Consider the following 25,596-nt stretch of genomic DNA (forward strand, 5'->3'; position numbering starts at 1 on the left):
CGAAAATACAAACACTATCACCATAAAAACCTATTTCACACCAGTACATCCAAATCCTACAGTGCCTTCTTTGTGCTAAATTGGGTACACTGATCTAAAGCATATGACAAGAACAGATGTTGAAACACTAACATCAAGAACAGTCATTCAGAGGGGTTCACCAGCAAAGTAGTCCTATCTTTCTCTTGTGCTAGATTTGTATTGAACCACAATTAACCAAATTTTATAGGCCTAAGTTAGGTCATAAAGGAGATTTTCAAAACATTACCTAGCACGCTAAAAAGTAAATTTATGTATTTTATAACTCCATCGATAACAATGGTAAAAGATAAAATTTGAAATTGTAAAAATAAACAATAGTTCTCTCTTCTTACTAATATAATTGAATGAAGCTTCTTAGTAATTAAGTTTAGCTTCATGACATTGTTTTTGCCCTCAAGAAAATGATTATGATCGCCAATGAGAGAATAAAGTTTATTGCCTGAGATCATCCAATAAAGAAAAACATCTTGCTACCCTGAACAGCAAATTCTCTAACACAAGTGAAAATCCCGTAAGAACCCATTTTCAGCACCCTGTTACTCCTATACACCAGTCTTTCATGCTTAGTAATCATTATTAATAGAATTCTCTCTTTTTTTTCCCTTCTTAACTTTTTCTTTTTAGGGCCACACCTGAGACATATGGAAGTTCCCAGGCTAGGGGTTAAATTGGAGCTACAGCTGCGAGGCTGCACACAGCCATAGCAATGCCAGATCTGAGCTGCATCTGCTACATATGTCACTGTCTGTGGCAACACCAGATACTTAAGCCACTGAATGAGGCCACGGATCAAACCTGCATCCTCATGGACACTAAGTCAGGTTATTAACCTACAGAGCCACAATGGGCACTCTGTATTAATTGAATTCTTTACACCCCAGTATTTGACTAGAGGTGTGATCCTGAGGGTCACTGGCATGATGGCACTGAAAAAATCAGTTTAACCCTTTTTTTTGTCTTTTTTTTTTTCCATTTCTTGGGCCACTCCTGTGGCATATGGAGGTTCCCAGGCTACGGGTCTAATCAGAGCTGTAGCTACCGGCCTACGCCAGAGCCACAGCAATGCAGGATCCAAGCCACGTCTGTGACCTACACCATAGCTCACGGCAACACCAGATCCTTAACCCACTGAGCAAGGCCAGGGACCGAACCCTCAACCTCATGGTTCCTAGTCGGATTCGTTAACCAATGTGCCACGATGGGAACTCCAGTTTAACCTTTTGCAGTTAAGAATTTGTAAGGAATTAGTTTCATGACAAAAATTAGAACTTAAGAAAATGGCTGAGTAAAAAATAGACTAATTTTTATGCACAAGATAAAACTGACTAATATTTTATAATAATTAAATGAAGAAAACTGTAAGGTTTATCTGAATATTCATAAGTATAATGGAAATTTTAAAATATTCTCTGAGGAAATGAAAGCCCTAATACTTGGTAGCACACAAAAGCTTCAAGAGATGGGATTAAGATGGCAGAATAGAAGGATTGGAGCTCACCTTTTCTCATGAAAACAACAAAATTACAAACAAATGCTGAACAACCTTCAAACAAATGGACAGGAAACTTTCAAAAAAGATATCCTACTCTAGAAGACAAAGAGGAGGCCACATCAAGATGGTAGGAGGGGCAATTACATGATATAAATAAATCCATACCTACTGGGTAGGCAGCCCCCAGACTGGAAAATAACTATATCACTGAGACTCACCTACGGGAGTGAGAGTTCTGAGCCCCACGTCAGGTCCCCATGCCTGGGAATCTGGCATTGGTAGAAAGAGCCCCTGGAGCATCTGGCATTGAAGGCCAGTGGGGCTTGTGTGCAGGAGCTCCACAAGACTGGAGGAAACAGAGACCCCATTCTTAAAAGGGGCACACAGGTTTTCATGTGCACTGGATCTCAGGGCAAAGCAGAAACCTCATAGGAACCTGGGTCAGACCTGACTGCAGTTCTTGGAGGATCTCTTGGGAAATCAGGGGGTGACTGTGGCTCGTTTTAGGGGAAGGACATTGGAGGCAAAGGTCTCAGGAATATTCATCAGCATGTATTCCTCTAGAGGTGGCTATTTTGGGAAAATCCAGCCCCACCCACCAGTGCTGAGAAGCCCCAGGTCAAACAATAATCCAGGTGAGATCACAGCCCCACCCAGCAGTAAAGAGTCTGCCTAAAGACCCCCCAGGTACAACCTCTAATCTCACCCAGAGACAAAGCCCCACCCACCAGAGGAATAAGAATCAGCTCCACCTACCAGTGGGCAGGCACCAGTCCCTCCCATCAGGAAGGCTTCAGCAATCTCCTGTACCCAAATTCAGACACAAGGGGTAAGACATCAGAAGCAAGAGAGGCTACAAACTGTATTATCTGCAAAAAGGAGATCACACCAAAAATCTATACAAAATGAAAAGGCAGAGAACTATAACTCAGATAAGGGAGTAAGAAAAATCCCCAGAAAAACAACTAAGTGCTTTGGAGATTATCAGCCTCTAGGAAAAAGACTTTAGACTGGGGATGATAGCAAAGATGATTCAAGACTTTGGAAATGAACTGAGGCAAAGATTGATCATTTACAGCAAACATTGAGCAAAGAAATATAAGATTTAAAACTTAAGCAAGCAGAGATGTAAAATACAACAACTGAAATAAAAAATTCACTAGAAGCAACCAACAGCAGAATACAGGAGGAAGAAGAACAAATAAGTGAGGTGGAGGACAGACTAGTGGAAATCGCTGATGCAGAACAGAAAAGAGAAAAAAAGACTGAAAAGAAATGAAGACAGTGTAAGAGAACTCTGGGACAACATTAAATGCACCAATATCCGTATTATAGAGGTGCCAGAAGGAGAAGAGAGAGAGAAAGAGACAGAAAAAATATTTGAAGAGATAATAGCCAAAAAATTCCCTAACATGGGAAAGGAACCACTCATTCAAATCCAGGAAGCACAAGTACCATATAAAATAAATCAAAGGAGGAACAACCAAAGATACATATTAATCAAACTGACCAGAATTAAAGACAGAGTAAATATTGAAAGCAGCTAGGGCGAAGAAACAAATAACATACAAGGGAACCCCAAAAGGTTATCAGCAGATTTTCCAGCAGAAACTCTACAGGCCAGAAGGGAATGGCACAATATACTTAAAGTGATGAAAGGAAAAAAACTCCCACCAAGATTGCTCTGCCCAGCAAGGCTCTCATTCAGAACTGAAGGAGAAATCAAAAGCTTTACAGATAAGCAAAAGCTGAGAGAATTCAGCAACACTAAACCAGCTTTACAACAAATACTAAAGGAACTTCTCTAGGCAGAAAAGAAAAGGCCACAGGTAGAAACAAAAATATTACAAATGGCAAGGCTCACCAGTAAAGGCATATTTTCAGTAAAGGAAGGAAATCATCCATGCACAAATATGTTAACAAAATCAGAAATCATAAGAGGAGGATGCAAATTCAGGACACTGAGGATGCATTTGCAATTAAGAGACCAACGACTTAAAACAATCTTGTATATATAGAGACTCCTATATCAAAACTTCAGGGTAATTACAAGCCAAAAATCTACAATAGATACACATACAAATAAGAAAAATCAACTCAAATACAACACTAAAGATAGTCATCAAACCGTAAGAGGCAAGAACAAGAGAAGAAGGGAAGAAATAAGAGCAATGAAAACAAACCCCAAATAGTTAATAAAATGGCAATAAGAACACACACATCAATAATTACCTTAAATGTAAATGAACTAAATGCCCCAACCAAAAGACATAGGCTGGCTGAATGGATACAAAAATAAGACCCATATATATGCTGTCTTCAGGAGACCCAATTCACTTCTAGGGACACCTACATGAAAGTGAGAGAATGGAAGAAAATATTCCATGCAAACAGGAATCAAAAGAAAGCAGGAGTAGCAATATTCATGTCAGACAAAATAGACCTTAAAATAAAGAATATTATAAGAAACAAAGAAGGACATTGCATAATGGTCAATCCAAGAAGAAGATATAACAATTGTAAATATATATGCACCCAACATAGGATCACCTCAATATATAAGGAAACTGCTAACAACGTTAAAAGGAGAAATTAACAATAACACAATAATAGCAGGAGACTTTAACACTCCACTTACAGCAATGGACAGATCATCCAGACAGAAAATCAATAAGGAAACACAGGCCCTGAATGAAGCATTAGACCAGATGGACTTAATAGATATTTATATGACATTTCACAAAAAGCAACAGAATACACATTCTTCTCAAGTGCACATGGAACATTCTTTAGGACTGATCATATTCTGGGCCACAAATCAAGCCTCAGTAACTTTAAGAAAACTGAAATCATATCAAGTGTCTTTTCTACCACAAGGCTATATGACTGGAAATCAATAACAAGAAAAAAACTGCAAAAAACACAAGCACATAGAGACTGAACAACATGCTACTAAACAACCAATGGATCACTGAAGAAATCAAAGAGGAAATTAAAAAATACCTAGATGCAAATGACAAGGAAGATACGACACTCCAAAACCTATGGGATGCAGCAAAAGCCATTCTAAGAGGAAAGTTTATAGCAATACGAGCCCACCTCAGGAAACAAGAAAATGCTCAAATAAACAAGCTAACTTTACATCTAAAGCAACTAGAGAGAGAAGAACAGACAAGACCTAAAGTTAGTAGAAGGAAAGATATCATAAAGATCAGAGCAGAAATCAATGAAATAGAATGAAGAAAACCATAGAAAAGATCAATGAAAGGAAAAGCTGGTTCTTTGAAAAGATCAACAAAATTGAGAAACCCTTAGCCAGACTTATCAAGAAAAAAAGATCGAGGACTCAAATCAATAAAATTAGAAATGAAAAAAGGGAAATTACAACGGACATCACAGAAATACAAAGGACCATAAGAGACTACTACATGCAAATATATGCCAATAAAATGGAAAACCTAGAAAAAATGGATAAATTATTTGAAAAGTACAATCTTCCAAGACTAAACCAAGATGAAATAGAAAAGATGAACGGACCAATCACAAGAACTGAAATTGAAACTCATTTAAAAACTTCCAACAGGAGTTCCCGTTGTGGCTCAGTGGTTAACGAATCCAACTAGGAGCCATGAGGTTTTCGGGTTCGATCCCTGGCCTTGCTCATTGGGTTAAGGATCTGGCATTGCCGTGAGCTGTGGTGTAGGTCGCAGATGTGGCTCGGATCCTGCATTGCTGTGGCTCTGGAATAGGCCGGGGGCTACATTTCTGATTAGACCCCTAGCCTGGGAACCTCCATATGCCATGGGAGCGGCCCTAGAAAAGGCAGAAAGACAAAATTAAATTAAATTAAAATTTAAAAAATAATAATAAAATAAAAAACTTCCAACAAACAAAAGTCCAGGACCAGATGGCTTCCCAGGCGAATTCTATCAAACATTCAGAGAAGACCTAACACCTATCCCTCTGAAATTATTCCAAAAAATTGCAGAGGAAGGAACACACCCAAACTCATTCTATGAGGCCACGATCACCCTGATACCAAAACCAGACAAAGATACCACAAAAAAGAAAACTACAGGCCAATTTCATTGATGAACATAAATGCAAAAATCCTCAACAAAATACTAGCAAACAGCATCCAAGAATACATTAAAAGGATTATACATCATGATCAAGTGGGATTTATCCCAGGGATGAAAGGATTCTCCAATATCCGCAAATCAATCAGATACATCACATTAATAAACTGAAGAATAAAAACCATATGATCCTCTCAGTAGATGCAGAAAAAGCCTTTGACAAAATCCAACACCCACTTCTGATAAAAACCCTTCAGAAAGTGGGCATAGAAGGAACCTACCTCAATATAATAAAGGCCATATATGACAAACCCACAGCTAACATCATTCTCAATGGTGCAAAGCTGAAAGAATTCCCGCTGAGATCAGGAAAAAGACAAGGATGTCCACTCTCGCCACTACTATTCAACATAGTTTTGGAAGTCCTAGCCATGGCAATCACAGAAGAAAAAGAAATAAAAGGAATCCAAATTGGAAAGGGAGAAGTAAAACTATCACTATTAGTAAAACTAAAACTATTTGCAGATGACATGATACTATACCTAGAAAATCCTAAAGACACTACCAGAAAACTGTTAAGAGATCATCCATGAATTTGGCAATATTACAGGATTACAAAAGTAATACACAGAAATCAACTGCATTTCTATATACTAACAACAAAAGATCAGAAAGAGAAATTAGGGAAACAATCCCATTTACCATCTCAAAAAGAATAAAATACTTAGGAATAAACCTACCTAAGGAGACAAAAGACCTGTACTCTGAAAACTATAAGACACTGACGAAAGAAACAAAAGATGACACAAACAGATGGAAAGACATACCATACTGTTGAATTGGAAGAATCAATATTATCAAAATGACTATACTACCCAAGACAATCTACAGATTCAATGTAATCCCTATCAAATTACCAAAGACATTTTTCACATAACTGGAGCAAAATATCTTAAAGTTTTTTTGGAAGAACAAAAGACCCAGAATAGCCAAAGCCATCCTGAGAATGAAAAATGGAGTTGGAGGAATCAGGGTCCCTGATTTCAGGCTATACTACAAAGCTACAGTCATCAAAACCATACGGTATTTGCACAAAGACAGAAATATAGATCAGTGGAACAGGACACTATGGGATACCACCTTATACTGCCCAGAATGTCCATCATCAAAAAGTCTACAAACAATAAGTACTGGAGAGAGTGTGGAGAAAAAGGAACCCTATTACACTGCTGATGGGAATGTAAATTGGTGCAACCACTGTGGAAAACAATATGGAGATTCCTCAGAAAACTAAAAATAGAACTACCATTTAATCCAGCAATCCATTCCTGGTCATCTATTGAGAGAAAACCATGACTCAAAAAGACACATGTATTCCAATGTTCATTGCAGCACTATTTTTAATAGCCAAGACATGGAAACAACCTAAATGTCCATCAGTAGAGGAGTGGATAAGGAAGATCTGGTACATATGCACAATGGAATATCAGCCATTAAAAGGGAAGAAATAACAGCATTTACAGCAACATGGATGGACCTAGAAATTATGCTGAGTGAAGTTAGACAGTAAGACACCAACATCATATGCAATCACTTACATGTGGAATCTAAAAAAAGGACACGATGAACTTCTTTACAGAAGACACTGACTCACAGACTTTGAAAAACTTATGGTTTCAAATGAGACAGGTTGGGGGGTGGGGGAATGTGCTGGGGGTTTGGGATAGAAATGCTATAAAATTGGGTTGTGATGATGGTTGTACAACTATAAATGTAATAAAATTCATTGAGTAATAAATAAAAAAATAAAAGCTTCAAAAAGAGTTGGTAAAATATTGCTCTGAAGTGATAAACTATTGTTTCACAAAAAATTCATAGTTTTAACTACATGCAACCAACTATGATATAAAACATAATGAGAGATTATATATTTTGTTACCTACATGTAACAGGAAACACCCACAGATTTCCTAACAGAAGGATGGCGTTTATTCTCATATGAAAGCAATGGTTCAAGGATGCTACTGCCTAATGAGGCAGAGAAACAAATTGTTGTGTCTTTCTTTTTGGCTGCACCACTGTGTTTTTGTTTTTTGGTCATGCCCACAGCACATGGAAGTTCCTGGGGCGGGGTCAAACCTACACCAAAGCAGAGACCCAAGACACTGCAGTGACAGTTGCTGGATCCTTAACCACTGAGGGAGGCCAGGGATCAAACCCACATCCTCACAGACACTGTGTCAGATTCTTAACCTGCTGATCCACAATGGGAACTCCCCAAACTGCTATTTTCAATGGCACTTTAAAGAAGAATGAATAGCATATCATAAAAATTTAAGCCTAATCGTATGTTAGAAATAAAATTTAACCATGGATCCAAGAAACTTCAAAATGAAAAAAGTAAAAATCATTATTTGATTAAATGAAAAATCACCACCTTTTATGTTGTGAAAGACAACTTATAGAACTAACTCAAATTAATATTCATTTCTGAAAACAGTAGAACTCCAAGATGCAAGAATATACTTTAAGATCCTTAGTAAACACAACATTTTAAAAACAGTTCTTTCAAATCAAAGACTTTCTGGAATATTTGCATAGATTACTTTCCATCAAGTAATCTCATGTTACTTACATTTCTATGTCTTTGATGTGAGTTTTCACATCTAAGGATGTGGGCCAATTGAAGTCTTTCCCAAGCTCTCTACAAACAGGAGGTTTTATTTAGTGTATATTTTCATGCCTTCTTAAATTACTATGATAAGAGAAGCCTTTCCCCGCATTCTTCACATTTTTATGGTTTCCCTCCAGTGTGTGGTCTCATGTGTCTTTGAATGCTTGAGAGACAAATGTAGGCTTTCCCATATTCCTAACATCCATAGGGCTTTCCAGTGTGAGTTTCTTTCGTGCACTTGAACATAAGTGGAAGTGAAGGTTTCCCCACATATAAGATATGCAACCCTAAAGAGCAAAAAATGAAAAAATAATTTTAAAAAGGTTTTTTTTTCTTTGCCATGTGTATGCCACATTCCTTACAGCATAGGGTTTTTCTCCAGTGTGGATTCTTTCATGACTTTGAAGAGAACCGAGAGTACTCAATGCGTTAGAACATGTTTTACATTCATACGGTTTCTCTCCTGTGTACCCAGAAGGAATCGAAATAACTGAAGTCTTTACCACCCTGCTTACATTCATAGTTTCTCTCCTCTGTGGATTGATGTATTTGAATAGTTTTTGGACATTTAAAGACTTTTTCACATTGTTTACATTGATAGTTTCTTTCCATTGTTACTTGTTTCCGGTATTGGAAGAGAACAAGAAATGCTTCCTCACATTTCTTACGTTTCTTACATCTATAAAGTCCATCTCCAATGTGTGTTTCTGTGTGTTTTTGAAAGCTTGTGCGCCACATGAAACCTTTCCCACATTCCCTATATTCATAGGAGTTTTCCCCAGTGTGATTTCTTTCATGTATTTGGAAACAGTTTTGAGAACTGAATCTTTTACCACATTGCTTTCACTGATAGGATTTCTCTCCTATGTGATTTCTTCTGTGTGTTCAGAAGGTTTCTTGATATAGAAAGGCTTTCCCACACTGTTTACATTCATAGAGTTTCTTTCCAGTGCGACTCACTTGATGTGTTTGAAGAGAACTGGGATAAATGAATGTTTCCCCACAATCTTTACATTTATAAGGTACATCTCAGGTGTGTGTTATCATGTGTTTTCAAAAAGGTGGGAGCCATGTGAAAGCTTTCCTACCTTCCTTACATTCAAAGAGTTTTTCTCTAGGGTGGATTTTTTCAGATTTGGAAATCTGTTTGTGAACTGCATCTCTTACCACATTTTTCAAATTCATAGGGTTTCTCTCCTGTGTGAATTCTTTAATATGTTTATAAGGAATCGGAATATCTGTAGGCCTTCCCACATTTCTTATTTCCACGGGATTTCTCTCCAGTATGAATTCTTTTTTTATCTCCAGTATGTATTTGAAGAGAAGTTGGAGAACTGAGGGCTTTCCCACATTTCTTGCCTTTATATAGCTTCTCACTATATTTTTGATAGTCTCATGGTTTGTGTTCAATGTGACATCTCATATGTTTATGAAGGATGAATGACCCATAAAGACTGTTCCACATGCACTGCATCCTCATGATTTTAATCCAGTAGTTTTCTTGTTTGGATTGAGAGTTGGAAAAAATGCTGAACTTTTCTCCACATGAACTATTGTTTTTACTTTCAGAGAATCTCTCTACCATAGCACTTCTGTAAACAATCAGAAGAGGGAGTTCCTGTTGTGGTTCAGTGGTTAATGAACCCGACTAGTATCCATGAGAATGAAGGTTCACTCCCTGGCCTCACTCAGTGGGTTAAAGATCCAGTGTTGCCGTGAGTTGTGGTGTAGGTCGAAGATGTGGCTAGGATCCCACGTTGCTGTGGCTGTGGTGTAGGCTGGCAGTTGTAGCTCTGACTAGACCCCTAGCCTGGGAACCTCCATTTGCCAAAGGTACAGCCCTAAAAAGACAAAAAATAAAATAAAATAAAAAAGAGAGAGTGAGAAATATTATTAATGATTTCTTTATTAATCATTATAAATGAATTGTATTTATTATGATTCATAGGAATAGTATGGTTTTCTATCTGTGTGAATTGTTAGAAATTTAATATACTGACTTCACACTTTTCTTAAAAACTGGTATTAAAATATAGAGTTTAATAATGATTGCAAGTTGAACTATTTTGCAGACAGTGAACATTTATATCACATTTAAGAAAATATTGTTGGTAGACATTTTCTAAGAATAACTAAATTGGAAAATGAGGCTGTTTGTTTTGTTTGCTTCTTTTAACATTTTCATAATATACCACAATTCTCATGAGACAAATGCTTTGTCTTGTAAGTGTGCCTCACTTTAATTCTCTCCCCTGGTTTTTGTCCTGATCTTCAATGCTATGATCTTTCTGTTGTGTTTCTGAAATGCAGATCCAGGAGTTCCCACTATGGCACAGCAGAAACCAATCTGACTAGGAACCATGAGGTTGCCAGTTCGATCCCTGGCCTTGCTCAGTGGGTTAAGGATCCAGCGTTGCCATGGGCTGTGGTGTAGGTTGCAGACAAGGCTTGGATCTGGCATTGCTGTGGCTCTGGTGTAGGCCGGCAGCAACAGCTCCAATTGGGCCCCTAGCCTGGGAACTTCCATATGCTGCAGGTGTGGCCCTAAAAAGACAAAAGACAAAAGACAAAAAAAAAGTAAAAGAAAAAAAAAGAAAGAAAGAAAAAGAAAAAGACAAAAAAAAGAAAAAAAAGAAAGAAAAAGAAAAGAAATTCAGACCCAGAAAAATTAGAAATTATAAAAAAATTTTAGATTCTAGGTCCATATTGAGCTCTGACCACACCTAGCTTATTTACCAATGTCTATCCTTCCCTGTATTCCATATTTTGGAACAATATTAATAGCTAAGAAACACTTGTTTTCTAACTGATATCTCATTCTTACCTATTGAGGCCAGGTTCCTGAAGGTTTCCTGCAGCACATCTCTGTAGTTTCCTCTGTGAAAGATGCAGTAAAGCCCATTCCTCCAGGGTGAAGTTCATGACCACATCTTCAATGGTCACTGAGTCCTAAACACTGGAAACATGTAAAGTATGATGTATCATAAGACTTACAGAACTAATATTCACGCTCCCTTTATAGGATGGTTACATGTGATTCTGTTCTTTACAAAGAGTTATTCTATGACTTGATCATGAGAAACTTACTTTCCATACTTCCTTAATAATTTAAGAGCATCATGAACAAATGAAAATTGTTCTGATCACATTATAGGTTATATCTTATTATTGGCAGGGCCCACAGAACTTTGGAAAACGACAGAAATGCTATACCAATGAAACATATGTTTTAAGAACATATTCTTATGAAAAAATTCCTTTATTTTCTTCCTTATGATGCAACATTTACAGGACTCCATGAGGTAGAGGTTCAGGACTCTATGAGAAATAAATGAATAAAAACACAGTGAAGAACTAAAAGTTTTGGGGTTTTTTTTTGTTTTTCGTTTTTGTTTTTTTGTTTTTTTTTTGTTTGTTTGTTTTTTGTCTTTGCTATTTCTTTGGGCCACTCCCGTGGCATATGGAGGTTCCCAGGCTAGGGGTTGAATCAGAGCTGTAGCCACTGGCCTAGGATCCGAGCTGTGTCCGCAAACTACACCACAGTTCACGGCAACGCCGGATCGTTAACCCACTGAACAAGGGCAGGGACCGAACCCGCAACCTCATGGTTCCTAATCGGATTTGTTAACCACTGTGCCACGACGGGAACTCCTTCATTTTTGTCTTCTTAGGGCTGCACCCATAGCATAAGGAGATTCCCAGGCTAGGGACTGAATTGGAGCTATAGCTGCCAGCCTACACCACAGCCACAGCAATGCTAGATCTTTAACCCACTGAGCAGGGCCAGGGATCGAACCCTAGTCCTCATGGATACTAGTTGGGTTTGCTAACCACTCAGCCACAAAGGGAACTCCTGGAAGTTTTTTTTTTTTTCCTAGTCCCACCACCTAATGTGAGAGTCCAGGAGGCCTGTAGAAATCACACGTTTCACAAAGCCTAGGTGGCAACATTGTCCAAAGTCATCCAGGCCTTTAAAAGAGTTTGGATGCAGCTACCCAAATATAAAAATTTGGAGGGGAAACATTGCCTTCAAGATTGGTAACAATTAATCAGACTCTGTTTTTCTTTTCTCTATATACGTAATTTGATGCAACCAGAGAGTTATTTGAAACTTAGAGCTCTAACATGGGAAGAATAACTTGGACCACAAAATCACTGTGCCCATGTGCCTCAGGGCTGCTTTCAGCCAAGTTTTAGACACACGGTGCAAGAAACTCTTTTTTCATCAAAACTTAACAGTATACCCTGGGCTTACTATACTGGAGGAACAGGTTAAGAGCTATGGTTTGGAAGTGAGTTCAAAGAAGTCCACAATGGTGTGATGGTGAATTTTCCCATGATTATGAAATATATGAAGTTTTTATCAGTGGTCTTCTGCAAACTAATATCAAGTCTCCTGCAGTTTCCAGAACAAGTGTTTCCCAAGCAGCCACTATAGCTGCTTCAGCACAAAATCTAGTATGTAGTTTATGAATTTAGAAGCTGTGACTTTTAATCTCACAAGAAGAAAATGAAGAAGTCTGAAACAAATAAGTATTCCCAGAGCCATAAGAACACAGGCTTCAAAGGGCAAACTGATGTCTCTGAAACTAGGAAAGAAAAATAAACATGTTTTACAAATATTCCCCAAACTATCTTTTCTTAAAGCCTGTACTCAAAAAAATCTGTTTCAGAGTTCCCGTTGTGGCTCAGCAGTTAATGAATCTGACTAGCATCCATAAGGATGAAGATTTGATCCCTGGCCTCGCTCAGTGGGTTAAGGATCTGCCATTGCCATGCGCTATGGTGTAGGCTGCAGGTGCAGCTCGTATCTCACGTAGCTGTGGCTGTGGTGTAGGCCGGCAGCTGTAGCTCTGATTAGACTCCTAGCCTGGGAACTTCCACATGCCACAGGTGTGGCCCTAAAAAGCAAAAAATAATAATAATAAAATAAAATACATATAATAAAAATAACTGAAGGAAAAAGACAGAAAAGAAGATATATGTTAACAATCACTGAGATTTTTCTAGACAACTGTAGATCCATGAAGCTCAGCAAATACTAAATAAGAAAACTCCTAAAATGGAGACCAAGGTATATCACATTCAATCTAAAGAAAAAAAACAAAGGTAAAGAGAATACACTGTAAGAAGACAGAAGGGGAAAATACACTTTAGGTATAGAGAAACATAGATTAGAATCAAATTGGATTCTTTTCAGAAACAGAAACAAAAAAAAAAAAAGAGAGAGAGAGAGAGAAGAAGCAAGAACTGAGCGGACTGAAAGTTTTTAAATTAAGGGAGTTTCCATCATGGCTCAGTGGTAATGAACCCTGCCAGTATCCATGAGGATGGGGGTCAAGCCCTGGCCTTGCTCAGTGGGTTAAGGACCTGGCATTGCTGTAGTTGTGACATAGGCCAGCAGCTGCAGCTCTGATTTGACTCCCAGCCTGGGAACTTCCATGTGCCGTGGGTGTGGCCCTAAAAAGAAAGAAAAAGTTTCGAAATTAAAAAACTACTTTCCTAGAACAAAGGTAACAAACAGAAACAGTACAAGGTGTGGTAAATATTAATCCAACTATATTCATCACCATTCATCACCACTTTAATCATCAGTGGTCTCAATACAATCCAATACAATATCTGAAAGACAAATACAGTAATATCATTTTTTTTTTTGTGGCATGTGAAAAATTCCAGGACCAGGGATTGAATCCACACCACAGCTGAGTAATATCATATTTTAAAATTGTAATTATATATTGGCTACAAAAAACTCGATTTAAATATGAAGACTCGGAAAAACGTAATGTTGAGCAAATGCAGACAGGCACTAAGAAAGGCACAATGAAGGATTCATCACATAAAAGGCAGAATTTGGAAAAACTAAGCCATTTTGTTGGAATCAAGATACAGTTGGTTTCCACCATTCATACCATCTGCAGGCTGGCCTCCATTGTCTGGTTTTGAGCACTACTGCACCAGGAGGGTGACTGTACCATTGGGATGAAGCTGGTGAGATTTTACATGAAATTGAGGCATGAAACTGTAACCACTGAATTAAAGAATGGAACACAAGTCCACGGAAATATCACAGGTGTAGATGTCAACATGAATACACATCTTGGAGTTCCATTGTGGTGCAGTGGTTAATGAACCCGACTAGTATCCATAAGGACTCGGGTTCTATCCCTGGCCTCGCTCCATGGGTTAAGGATTCGGCATTGCCATGAGTTGTGGTGTAGGTCACAGATGGGGCTCGGGTCCTATGCTGCTGTGGCTGTGGTGTAGGCTGGCAGCTACAGCTCCTATTTGACCCCTAGCCTGGGAACGTCCATATGCCGCAGGTGTGGCCCTAAAAAATACAAAAGACGGAGTTCCCGTCGTGGCGCAGTGGTTAACAAATCCGACTAGGAACCATGAGGTTGCGGGTTCGGTCCCTGCCCTTGCTCAGTGGGTTAACGATCTGGCATTGCCGTGAGCTGTGGTGTAGGTCGCAGACGCAGCTCGGATCCCGCGTTGCTGTGGCTCTGGCGTAGGCCGGTGGCTACAGGTCCGATTCGACCCCTAGCCTGGGAACCTCCATATGCCGTGGGAGCGGCCCAAGAAATGGCAAAAAGACCAAAAAAAAATATATATATATACAAAAGACAAAAAATAAATAAATAAATAAATAAATAAATAAGAATACATATCTTAAAGGTGTGAAAATGACCCTGAAGAACAGGGAATCTGTGCAGCTGCAAACACTGAGTATTCCAGGAAATAACATTCCATATTTTACTCTGCCAGACAGTTTACCTCTGGATACACTGCTCGTGGATATTGAACCGAAGGTGAAATCTAAGAAAGAGAAATTATTGCAGGAAGAGGCTGAGGACGAGGAAGAGAAAGAGGGGGTCCTAGGCAATAATGTCTCTCAAGATTACTGTTTCAAAGTGATAATGTGATTAGGGATTTTTTTTTGTACAGGTTTTGTTTGTTCATGTCAGTATTTATTTATTTATTTATTGTCTTTTCAGGGCTGCACCCGCTGTACATGGAGGTTCCCAGTCTAGGGGTCCAATTGGAGCTATAGCTGCCAGCTCACACCACAGCCACAGCAACATGGGATCCAAGCTGCATCTGCAACCTACACCACAGTTCACGGCAACGCTGGATCCTTAACCCACTGAGCAAGGTCAAGGATCAAACCTGCATCCTCATGGGTTCTTTTTTATTTTTATCTTTATTTTTTAAATTACTCAAATGAATTTATCACATCTGTAGTTGTATAACGATCATAACAATCTGATTTCACAGGATTACCATCCCACAGCCCAAGCACATCCCCCCACCCCCCCAACTATCTCCTCCGGAGACCATAAGTTTTTCAATGTCTGTGAGTCAGCATCTGTTCTGCAAAGAAGTTCAGTCCATCCTGTTTTCAGATTCCACATGTCGGTGAAAGCATTTGATGTTGGTGTCTCATTGTATGGCTGACTTCACTTAGCGTGATAGTTTCTAGGTCCATCAATGTTGCTAACGCATGGGTTCTTAACAGGTTGAGCCATAACAGGAACTCCTCAACACCTCCTTATCAAAAGCTATACATGACAGCAGGCCAAATATCAAGAAAAATTTGAACTGAACAGCACTGAAACAATTCGATTTGATTGTAATCCATGGAATACTTCATGAAACAAGGGTAGAATACACATTCTTCCCAAGTTTACTTGGAACATTCAAGGAGACAGAAAACTTTCAGGGACATAAAACACACCTTAATCTGAAAGAACAGGAGTTCCTGTCATGGTACAGTATTTAACGAATCCGACTAGGAACCATGAGGTTGCGGCTTTGATCCCTGGCCTTGCTCAGTGGGTTGAGGATCTGGTGTTGCTGTGAGGTGTGGTGTAGGTTGCAGACGTGGCTCGGATCCCAAGTTGCTGTGGCTCTGGTGTAGGCCGGCGGCTACAGCTCCAATTATATACCTAGCCTGGAAAATTCCATATGCCACAGGAGTGGCCCTAGAAATGGCAAAAAGCCAAAAAAGAAAAAAACTGAAAGAACAAAAATCACACAAACAATGCTCTTAAATCTCAAAAGCATTAACCTAGCCATCAATAAAGCAAGGGAGTTGGAAAAGTCCCAAATATGCAGAGATTCCACACACATTTCTTTTTCTTTCTTTCTCTCTCTCTCTTTTTTTTTTTTTTTTTTCTTTTTAGGGCTGCACCTGCGGCATATGGAATTTCCCAGGCTAGGGGTCTAATTGGAGCTACAGCAGCCTACACCACAGCCACAGCAACACCAGATCCAAGCCTTGTCTGTGACCTACATCACAGCTCATGGCAACACTGGATCCTTAACCCACTGAGCGAGGCCAGGGATCGAACCCACAACCTCATGGTTCCTACTTGGATTTGTTCCCGCTGCGCTACAATGGGAACTCCTCCACACACATTTCTAAATAATACATGGGATCAAAGTAGTTTCGGAAAGAAATTAAAACTAATTTTGAGCTAAAGAGCGGGATGCAGCAAAAGCAGTACCTACAGAATTTATACCATCAAGCAAACACACTGGGGAAAAAACAAAGAGCTGTAAACAATAATACAAGCGTCTATCTTAGGAAACAATTTTTTTAAAAAATATGTAATTACAAAGTAAGGAGAATAAAATTATGACAATCAGAAAATAAATTAATATAAATTGTGGGAAAATGAAGGAGAAAACATTTTTTGTTGTTGTTGTTGTTGTTGTTGCTATTTCTTGGGCCGCTCCCGAGGCATATGGAGGTTCCCAGGCTAGGGGTTGAATTGGAGCTGTAGCCACCGGCCTACACCAGAGCCACAGCAACATGGGATCCGAGCCGCGTCTGCAACCTACACCACAGCTCACGGCAACGCCAGATCCTTAACCCACTGAGCAAGGGCAGGGACCGAACCCGCAACCTCATGGTTCCTAGTCGGATTCGTTAACCACTGCGCCACGACGGGAACTCCCGAGAAAACATTTTTAAGCTAGTTCTTTGACAAGACGAATAACATTGAAAAACATCTAGTCAAAATTATTAGAAGGGAAGACAGACATTACCAATACCAGAAAGGAATAGATGGAATATGAAAATAGAAAAGGATTTGATAAAATCTAACTTCCACTTATGATCACAAACAAGTAACAGAGGGGACTTCTACTTCCTGACAAAGAACATACATATTCATGAATCCTCTAGGTAAATCCAGACCTTTGCTGTCTAGGACATAATTATCTCTGTGAAACATCTGAAAGATTCTCCAACAACAGATAGCCCTTGGAGTTAATAAGACACATACCAAGACTGAAAGATAATCGATTACTTTTCTATAGACTCACACAGAACTTGGACAAAGAAGGAAAGGCAATTCAAATGAAAAGGAAAATTTTTAAACAAACAGTGCTGAATATAATGGATATTCACATACAAAGTCAGACACAAACAAAACAAATGTAGACATGGGACTTACACATTTTACCCCTCCCAAAAAAATCTCAAAACACATCACAGATTTAAATGTAAAATGCAAAAGTAGTAAACTCCTAGAAAATCTCATAGGAGGAAATATAGGTCACATTCAGGTTGGTGATGAATTTTCAAATATAACAATAAATGCAAGGTTTATAAAAGAAAAAAGTATAATTTTATTTTATTAAAATGAAAAATGCCTCTTCTAAGAAAGACTATGTTAAGAGAATAAAAACGAGAAAATCTTTGCAAAACAGTTTTGTGGTAAATGACTGATATTCAAAACACCTAGAGAACAGGGAAATTCCACATGCTTCAGGTGTGGCCTTAAAAAGGAAAAAAAAAAACAAACAAAAAAAACCTCAACAGTAAGAAGATAGCCTAATTAAAAATGGGAAAAGATTTGGACAGTTTCCCAAAGAAGATATAAAGAAGGGAAAGAAGAAATATGAAAACAGACTCAACATCAAACATTAATGAGAAACTGCAAATAAAACAATGAGCTAGCACTTACTACACACTGCCTTAATGCCTAAAACGCAAAACACTCAGAACACCAAATATTGGTAGAGATGTGAAGATAATCCTCATTCATTGCTGGGGGAATGGAATTTGGTGCCTCTACATGGAAGACAGGAACTTTCTTTCAAAATAAAATATCTTTTTACTGTGTATGATAAGATCCAGCAATATTACTCCTGGTTATTTGTCCAAACAAGCTCAACGCTTAAGTTCACACAAAACTCATACACAAATATCTGTACAGGCTTTAGTCATAACTGGCATGAGTTACAGGTAAGCAAGATACCCTTTAGGAGTCAAATAATCAGAGGTATATCCATAGGATGAAATACTGTTTACCGATAAAAAGAAATGAGGTATCAAGCTATGAAAACACACGGTGGAAGCTTAAAAGTATATGGCAAAGAAAGAAGGCAATGTGACAAAGCCATATCCTGTATGATTCCAAGTTAAGTGAGGTTCTGGAAAATGATCTTTTGGTTCTGAAAGACTTGGGGATTAGAGGAATTAAAGGATTTAAGGAGGAGATGAATCAACAGGTGGAGAACTGAGAAAGTTTAGGGAAGTAAAATTACACTACATGTGCAGAAATGATGAACACATGTTATTATACATTTGCCAAATCCATACCTTTTGTACCACAAAAAGTCAACAGAATGTAATCTGTGCAACTGAATGCATCGGTATTGGTGCAGCAATTGTAACAAACAGACTGGTCGTGCAAAAGATTTAAAAAGTAGTGATTACTGTGTGGATGCAGAGGTGTTATGTGGGAACTCTATAATTGCTGGTCAGTTTCTCTGTAAACTTAAAACTGCTCCAAAAAAGCTGAAGTCTGTTTAAAAAAAAAAAAAAAGGAGTTCCCACTGTGGCTCAGTGATAACAAACCCGACTAGCATCCATGAAGATGCAGGTTTGATCCTTGGTCTTGCTCAGTAGGTTAAGTATCCAGCATTGCTATGAGCTGTGGAGTAGGTCGAGGATGCAGCTTGGATCTGGTGTTGCTGTGGCTGCGGTATAGGTTGGCAAATGAGCTCCGATTCGAACCCTAGCCTGGGAACTTCCACATGCTGTGTATGGCCCTAAAAAGACAAAAAAAAAAAAAAAAAAAAGAAAAAGAAAAAGAATCACTTGTTACAATCCACCCTGATGACTTCCTGATGCTTCACTACATGTGATGACCATTGGGTTGGGTTCCTCATCAAGGATGTCCCAGTCAAGGGATGAAAGGCAGCAACTCTCCACTGAGCCCATCACGCACCAGGCTGAACTGTCATCCTTAGTCTCTGTTCTTCCCACACCTGTGCCTTCACTTAATTCCAAGCAACTACCCAGGGAACCAAGGTGTAGAAGGGTGGCTCCTCTAGCACCAGAGCATCTTTCAAAGGACTGAAAAAAGAAATACCATCTCTCCACTGGGAGAAATAACCCAAGGGCCAAGGTTTGGCTCCTCATATCATAAGCAGGTGTCAGTAGCTGAACTGAGCTGCTGAGGTGCTATTTCCAGGACCAATGTCATAACAGGCACCTCTGTGGAAGCCTCTCTTGTCAAGAGATCCCAGTATGTGGGCATAGTTGCAGCTTTAAAGGTATATCAATGTGGGACCAAGGGCAGTGCGTTGCATCAGAAGCCCATGGACAACTCAAGACCCTCTTCCACAGAGCCTGCAATCACTGCCAGCAGGGTTAAAGGCCTCCTCGGAACACTGATTGCTTTAGAGATCTTAAGGAATCTCAGCTTAAGTTGGCTTTGAATCCCCTGCTGTGCCAAACTGAGACTGTGGGTGTTGTACCTCATAACCCAGCAGGGAAGGATCTTTGTTGCAAAAGATGCAGGACCAACAGCTCCAGAACTACTGAAAAGTTTTGGTGAGCCTTCCGCAATCTCACCACCTACTAGCTGACATTCCTTGTCTTTTCTTTAACTTTCTCTGAAATAACTGCTCTCTTTAAAGTAATGACTGGAGGGAGTTCTGTTGTGGCTCATTGGTAACAAACCCAACTAGCAACCACGAGGAAGCAGGTTTGATCCCTGGCCTCGCTCAGTGGGTTAAGGATCTGGCATTGCTGTGAGCTGTGGTGTAGGTTGCAGACGAGGCTGGGATCTGGTGGCACTGCTGTGGCTGCGGGGTAAGCCAGCGGCTAGAGTTCTGATTTGACTCCTAGCCTGGGAATGTCCATATGGTGTGGGTGTGGCCCTAAAAAAAAACCAAAAAAAAGTAGTGGCTGGAGTTGAAGGATCCAGCATTGTCACTGCTGGGGCTCAGGTTTGATCCCTGCCTTGGGAACTTCTGAATGCCACAGGCATAGCCAAAAGAGAAGTAGTGACTATCTTTTGGGTTGACCTCATTCTAGTCATTCATTGGTGACTAGAATCATCCTTCTAGTCACCAATCCCCCCACATCTAACAATGTCTGGGCAAAGCCGGCCTCAGTCACACCTTCATTCTAAACTCAGGTAGGTTCCTGATCAGACATCAACCCAGGACCACTGTTAAGAGGGCCCCCTTCTTATACTCCTGCTCCCAAAGTACCAGGAATTAACAAACTGCCTACTCTGTACATAGAATGCAGGCATGGTGGGGTCACCACTGCCACACAGGGCAGCACAGCACAGGGCACAGGGAAAGCTCCCCAGCAAACAGCAGCTCACAGAACAGGAGCCTCTAGGCTTTCTCACCAGCCTGTCCAGGAAAGAAGCACCAGGGCAAAAGGGAGGGGTATGGATGAACTTTCAGTAGTCAAACATCAAATAGGTGGATCCCAAATAATCATTACAACAATATAAACTGTAAGCGAAAGAGGCATCTGCATGGAGTTGTCTGTACACAAAGAAACACTATGAGGATGATGAAGGCTTGATCTAAACTGAGTATCCGAGGATGGCTGGAGTTCAGAGCAGAGGAGTGGAGCAAGATACGTTGGCAGTCTTCTTAAGTTACTTTTCCTTTCTTAGGAGTTGAATTTTAGCTTTTCTGCATAGGAAATCACAGCAAGATTTGATTCTTTAAACAGTAATGGATGTAAAATTGCAAACCACAAAAAAATGAATGACCCTGTGAAGGGTCAGTCCCTAAATGAGGGCAGGGCCACCCAAGCAGCCACAGGAATAATCTCTGAGAGCTTCCCATACCCTCCCCCATCCTGTAAGCAAGGAACTCTCCCTCTCCCAGGCTTCCATTATCACAGTCAGGAGACTCTGGTGTTGCTGTGAGCTTTGGTGTAGGTCACAGGTGCGGCTCAGATCTGGCATTGCTGTGGCTGTAGCTTAGGCCCCTAGCCTGGGAACTAGGCTGCATGTTCAGCCCTAAAAAGAATTTTTTTTTTGTCTTTTTGCCTTTTCTAGGGCCCCTCCCACGGCATATGGAGGTTCCCAGGCTAGGGGTTTAATCGGAGCTGTAGCCACTGGCCTACGCCAGAGCCACAGCAACTCGGGATCTGAGCCTTGTCTGCAACTTACACCACAGCTCACGGCAACGCCAGATCCTTAACCCACTGGGTGAGGCCAGGGACTGAACCCTCAACCTCCTGGTTCCTAGTCGGATTTGTTAACTGCTGCACCACAACAGGAACTCTTAAAAAAATTTTTTTTAATAAAATAAAATGTCTAGGCCAAAGGAAATCATGATTACAACCCAGAAAGCGCATCACCCCACACCCCTGTGCCCTTGCACCCCCAGATTTCAGGGCTCTGCAGCTTCTTGCAGTATAAAGACAACTTGAGGTGGGTGTGAACAGGTAGAAGCAGGCAGGGGGAGGCTGTCCAGGAAGAACCAACTGGGCCTTCGAGTACCTCCCTTTGCAGGTCAAAAGGGGTCTTAGCTTGAAGACACTGACCTCAGACTCTGCTCCCCATTATAGTCACTCTTGACCAACACTGATATTTTAAATACACAAATCTTGCTTAAACAACTGAGCAAAAATCACTCAAACCCAGTGTTTATATGGAAATTAAAGAATGAAATTATAAACCACTTTACCAGTTTACCCGGAAAATCCCAAGTATCTATTCTTTTCAGAGAAAAATGTCAGTCAATTATTATTTCCCAGGCAAGGTTATTTATCACATAATTAATTGTTCTTTCATACTCTTTGCAAATCTAAATCTTGGAATTTCATTTGAAAGCAACCAAAAGTGAAGGAGCATCTGCAAAAATTTACCACACTAACTCAGGGAATGACAAAATGTGAAACGAAAATTCTTAACAAATGTCCTGGGCATATACCCAGAGAAAACTTTAATTCAAAAAGATAATGCACCCCAATGTTCAATGAAGCACTATTTAACATAGCCAAGATGTGGAAGCAACCTAAATGTCCAAGACAAAGGAATGAACAAAGAAGATGTGGTACATATACACAATGGGCCACTAGACATTAAAAAAAACACAAAAAACCTGAAATAATGTCATTTGCAGCAACATGGATGGACCTAGAGATTATACTAAGTAAACCAGAGAAAAACAAACATAATGTATCACTTATATGCAGAATCTTAAAAAGAAAAAAAATATATAAATGAATTATTTACAAAACAGAAACAGACTCACAGGCTTTGTAAACAAACTTATGGTTACCAAAGTGCAAAGGTAGGGGAGAGCCATAAATGAAGAAGATGGGATTAACATACACACTATTATATATAAAATAGATAAGTAACAAGGAGCCACTGTATAAGCACAGGAAAATCTACTTAATATTCTGTAATAACCTACATGGAAAAATAATCTGGTAAGGAATGGATATATGTGTATGTATAACTGATCACTCTGCTGTACACTTGAAACTAGCACAACACATTAAGTCAAGTATACTCTAATATAAAATAAAAACTAAATTAAAAAAATCTTAACAAACATAATTTAATACTGGAATTACTCCCCCTTAAATTTACATCTCATACGTCTTCTGAATGTATCTATATGGTCTCCCAAGCTTTATTAATTAAATACATTTTACAGTATTGAAAAAAGAAAGTTAAGCGAATAAATCTTTTTAATAGGATTAACCAGGGAAGGGCAGTGGTCAAGGGCAGACTGTCCATGAAAGTTTCCCCAAAAAACTGTCACAAAAGGACTTCCTATAGAATGTCTGTTTCCAGAAAGAAAAATCAGGAGGAGAAAGGACTTCATGCAACCTTTCTCAGTGGTTATTCAAGGGTCTCAGTGGTTATTCAGGTAAATATCCACAGACTCACCTCCCTCAAAAAAAAAAAAAAAAAAAAGCCATCTATAACTCTTATGCAAAGAGGATAAACAATTAAAATATTGATTTGGTTTGTTTGAAATGCACCATGAATGACAGATAATGTGACTCAGAGTGGGGAAGCTGACTGGGAATGCGGGGAATGATCTGGAAATTTAATGATTTATTGCCAGCCCTACAAAGCGCTGCTTTGGGGGGCCAGGGTCTTGGATTTGAGACTCTGCTTCCCAAGCATCTGACAAACTTAGAGGAAAAAATGGTGGCCCCTGGGCAGAAAGGATGGGCTGGGACCCCTCAGGCTACAGCTAATTCCATGCCTGAACCTTAGAGAACCAGTCACAACTGTCTTTAAGATAAAGACCATCAATACAGGGGAGAAGAGGGGCCGCAGGCACAGAGCTGCCCAGAGACTCCAGGGCCCAAAGTTCTTGCGCGAGTGACGCAACAGGATGCTTGGGGTCCTGGCTGCCGGGCCAACCCCAACGCCGCTGGCCAGAGGGGACCAAGGTCCTCACCGCGCCCCAGACCCACGCTTATCCGCAGACTCCGGCACTAACTAGGAGGCCAGGTCCCAAAAGGCCGGATTCCGCGGGGATCCGTTCGGTCCCTCCGCTGCCTCTCGGCACCCCGGCCGCAGCATACTCACCATCGCGAGGTTTCCTCGGGTTCTGCGTTCTTCCCTCTACTCCAACGACCAGGGCAGGTCAAGGCAGGACAAAAGAGGCTAACAAGCAACCAGAGACCATTAAGGATAAGCAACGCGCACCTGAGCGGTGGGATGGAAAAAGGGCGCGTCCACTCCGTGCGCGGCGGCCGCCCCGCCCACCTGCCTCAGCCGCCTCCTGGTTGAGTAGTTTCCAATATCCCGCCCTCTCGTGCCTGAGTGACAACCTGTGGGAGTTCGAATGGGACTTTCCCCACCAGGCACTTTCGATTTGCAGAACTTTTTCTAGACTTGGGATTGCCTCCGCTGTCTTCCGCAGCTCCTCCTGCACTAGGATTCCTGATTGGGTTTCAAGATGGAGAAGATACAGATGATTAAGAGGATGGCCCAGGCCAGACCTGCCTGGACCGAGAGGGCCTGATATCCTTCAAGGGTAAAGGGCTTGGTGTAAGGCTCTGTGCCACTCATGGAACTGGGCTTCTTGTTAAGAAAGGCACTTAAATGTGAACTCACCGTCTCTAATAAAGAGGTTGGCTCCATTTTCAAAGTTGGTCCTAGACAGCGCTGAGGCTTCCACCCTGCGCTATCCCCACTCACGGGGTACTTAATCTCAGAGCAAGTGGCTCTGGTATGAAGTCTACATCAGTCAGCCTTAGCTGGGTGCCAAACCCCAACTCTGACGCGGTTTTTTTTTTGTTTTTGTTTTCTTTTCAGGGCTTCATCTGCAGCATTCCAGGGTTAGGGGTCAAATCGGAGCTGCAGCTGCTGGCCAGCGCCACAGCCACCGCAACACAGGATCTGAGTGGCATCTGTGACCTACACCACAGTTCACCGCAAGGGCAGATCCTTAACCCACTAAGTGAGGCCAGGTATGGAACCCACATATTCATGGATACTGATGGGTGCTTAACCCACTGAGCTACAACAGAAACTCCTGTGAGGTGTTCATTAACTTCTCAAGTGTATATTTTACACTGGAAGGAAGTTTATCTAAATTTCCTGTGGCCTTGCAATGTCAACAGCTATATCTAAGGCAACCATATTACGATTTATACTGATAGAAGAAAAACAATAATTAGAATGTAAAATTGGAATGCACCTAGAAATTCTTCCTGCCTCCCTCAGCTTTAATGAAATGTAACAGACAATACAATTTCATTTAAAGATTAATGGATGATAATCTGATACACAGATACTGTATTGTTCAATTGAAATTTGCTAAGAGAGTGGATCAAAAGCGTTCTGATCTCACAAACAAAAATATAGGATACTGGAGTTCCTTTCTTGGTTCAGCAGAAACGAATCTGGCTAGTATCCATGAGGACGCAGGTTTGATCCCTGGTCTTGCTCAGTGGGTTAAGGATCCTGCATTGCTGTAGCTGTGGTGAAGACTGGCGGCTATAGCTGTGATTCGATCCCTGGCCTGGGAACCTCCATATGCCATAAGTGCGG

General features: G+C 40.3%; 1 protein-coding gene across 3 annotated transcripts in view; it reads right to left on the reverse strand.

Annotated features, from left to right (window-relative positions):
* The window catches only part of LOC125125652 (zinc finger protein 791-like), a 60,925-nt gene extending 36,616 nt beyond the window's left edge, over positions 1-24,309 (reverse strand). For 2 of the 3 annotated variants that reach the window (XM_047776958.1, XM_047776956.1), the window contains exons 1-2: positions 24,127-24,309; positions 11,112-11,243 (exon numbers count right to left, since the gene is read on the reverse strand). The gene's annotated coding sequence lies outside the window, so the exon portion shown is untranslated. Of the gene's footprint in view, positions 1-8,248; positions 8,575-11,111; positions 11,244-24,126 lie in introns of all 3 variants that reach the window. The other variant, XM_047776957.1, reaches the window with a different exon arrangement.
* Positions 24,310-25,596: the final 1,287 nt, after the last annotated feature.

Source organism: Phacochoerus africanus, chromosome 4 (assembly GCF_016906955.1).
Source record: "Phacochoerus africanus isolate WHEZ1 chromosome 4, ROS_Pafr_v1, whole genome shotgun sequence".
Taxonomy (NCBI): Eukaryota; Metazoa; Chordata; class Mammalia; order Artiodactyla; family Suidae; genus Phacochoerus; species Phacochoerus africanus.